The 2,660-nt window shown below is 46.8% G+C and overlaps 1 pseudogene; it reads right to left on the bottom strand.

The window, feature by feature from the left end:
- Positions 1 to 1,621: 1,621 nt before the first annotated feature.
- On the bottom strand, positions 1,622 to 2,266 carry LOC138999363 (T-complex protein 1 subunit beta pseudogene; annotated as a pseudogene).
- Between the last annotated feature and the right edge of the window lie 394 nt (positions 2,267 to 2,660).

Below are 2,660 nucleotides of genomic sequence, written 5' to 3'. Positions count from 1 at the left end.
ATCTGGGACCCCTCAGATAGGGTCCCTAGTCCTGGCCTGAGACCAGGACCTATTGGGGATTTCCTTCCTCCTGCTTCAGGCAGCTGGCTCCAACCTTGCCACTGCCACTGCTTGTCCTCTGTGCTGTGCTGCTCCCCCCTCCCCTGCCACCAGCGGCCTCCCTCTGCAGGCAACAGGCTGGGGTGTGATGGCTTGGCTGGGCTGGGCTTCCCTCTGCTGGGCAATCGCTGTCCAGCTGCACACCTGCCACAGAGTTGCTGCTGGTGCCCTGGGCCTCCCTCTATCTTTGCTTGGGGGTGAGGCCAGCCTGGAGAGGGGATGTGGTGGTTCTGGTCTCTGGTCCTTCCATTCGTTATGCTTATGGTGGCTGGCTTTTTATTATATAGGATCATTACTGATATCTTCATGAAACACACCACATTATGACTGAGATCCTTCTATATCCCAACATGTGAGACTGGATCTACAACAAAGTCTAGAGAATAAACACCACAAAGGAGGCTGTGCAGCTGCATTGTCAGCTCTAAGAGTAGGCTATATCCTCAGTGCTACTAGCCCAGCACCAAACTCCCCTGAAGGAATAGGATCCGGGAGGTCTGTCTGTGTCTCTATAGTTCATGCTTCTGGTTCCCAAGGACCCACACAGATGCTCCTCTCTCCCCAACACTTGGTCCACTGCTCTAGGCTGACACTATTGTCTTAGTTCATCCTCTGATTGCCTTGTAGGGGAAATAGTGTCAGGTGGAACTTCCCATGTTCTGAACTTGAACCTCCTGCACTTTTCTTTCTCGGGTTGTTAGGGTTGGTTCACCTTGGTGTGTTCATTACTGGTGACTGTCAAAGGCATCTCAGTTATATTTTGACCTCTATTTTCTTATATTAATTGTTCAAGTTTTTATTTTGATTCACAGTATGAGAACTGGACTTTTAAAACAACTGAATTTTATGGAAAATGAAGAGCAAATAAATTAGACCCATGTTAAAGTAAAAGATCAGCTAAATGTCTAAACTTAAGGATATGAGATCCATAGATAACTTTGATTCCAGTCTTTTTAAGAAGTCGAAGTCCTGCTCCGACCGGTTTGGCTCAGTGGATAGAGCTTCAGCCTGTGGACCGAAGGGTCCTGGGTTCGATTCCAGTCAAGGGCATGTACCTGGGTTGCGGGCATATCCCCAGTGGGGGGTGTGCAGGAGGCAGCTGATGTTCCTCTCTCATCGATATTTCTAACTCTCTAGTCTATCCCTCTCCTTTCCTCACTGTAAAATTCAATAAAATATATATATTTTTAAAAATAAATCGAAGTCCTGCTCTAACCAGTTAGGCTCAGTGGATAGAGCGTCAGCCTGTGGACTGAAAGGTCCCAGGTTCTAATCCAGTCAAGGGCATATATCTTGGTTGCAGGCACATCCACAGGAGGGGGTGTGCAGGAGGCAGCTGATTGATGCTTCTCTCTCATCGATGTTTCTAACTCTCTATCCCTCTCTGTAAAAAATCAATAAAATATATTATTAAAAGAATAGGAATAGGAACACTCATTAAATAATTTAAAAAGAAGAAGTTTAAGTCCTTTGAACAACATTGCTATGAACTGGTCCAGAGCATAACAACATATAGGAATGATTAACAAGGGGGGGTGATCAGGACACGTTTCCTTGGTCTGCTTTGATGATGTCATCCAAATGCAGCATCACCTCTGCTGCTTCAGCTGCACTCAGAAGAACCTGCACTTCACTTGGACACTGTCTGTGATGCCCAGCATTGCCATCACCAATAGCACCTTCCTTCATATCCAGTCCAGCAGTTGCATTGCCTTCACGATGGGCAGCTCAGTGCTGTGCCACTAGGTCTGCACTGTCAGAGCTGCGTTGGCAGCTATAACAGTAGGCAACATCCTCAGTGCTTAAGCCTAAGAATCCATTGCAGCAGCTTCATTCCCTGGTGTTTATTGGCAGTTGAGCCATCAGCAGCTCAGAACAGCCTTCTCCATAAACTGTTCTAGAAGCCTTCGCAGTGTGTGCAAGAACACAAAGAGTATCATGCAAAGATCTTTCTGCTTCATCTAAAATGTGCTGAGTGGCACCACGAAGAACAATAGTGTGACCCTCACCAAGGACTACCCCAGAAACATGAATGAGGTGTCTTCTCCAATCATGACTTCCTCAATGAGCTTGCAACTTCCAAGCTTCACTAGTTCTGAATGGTCAAAGGTAGATGCAATTTTACCACCTGTGACAGAGCCAGGTGTTCTACATGTTCAATAGCCATACCCCAGCATCACCATTCTTCTGATAAAACAGGAACAGAGGTAGTGCCATCTCCAACGTCATCATCTTGAACTCTTGAACTAACACTTTTGCTGCTGAATTACCAACACCCATGATTTTAGGATAGTTGCAGGATCATTGGTTACCATAAGAGAGGCATGCCCTCAACTGCTTCCCAGGATTTTGTCCATGCCTTTGGGCCCCAAGTTCCTCTTTACCAAGTCTCCCATAGCAATGGACCAATAAAGGAAGACAGACGAGCATTCTCTGCTCTCTCTTCATCAGCACCAGCCTAGAAGGTGTTGACAGGTGTCAGGGAAAGGGACGCCATGGTACGAAAGAGTTGGCCACTCATGCTTCTCCCTCTGAGATCTCAGCCTGGATCCCAGGGGAGA

This window comes from Myotis yumanensis, unplaced genomic scaffold (genome assembly GCF_028538775.1).
Source record: "Myotis yumanensis isolate MYYU_CA2020_CCGP unplaced genomic scaffold, mMyoYum1.0.hap1 SCAF_22, whole genome shotgun sequence".
Taxonomy (NCBI): domain Eukaryota; kingdom Metazoa; phylum Chordata; class Mammalia; order Chiroptera; family Vespertilionidae; genus Myotis; species Myotis yumanensis.
Note: the sequence above shows the minus strand (reverse complement) of the source record. Positions and strands in the feature narration are given on the sequence as shown.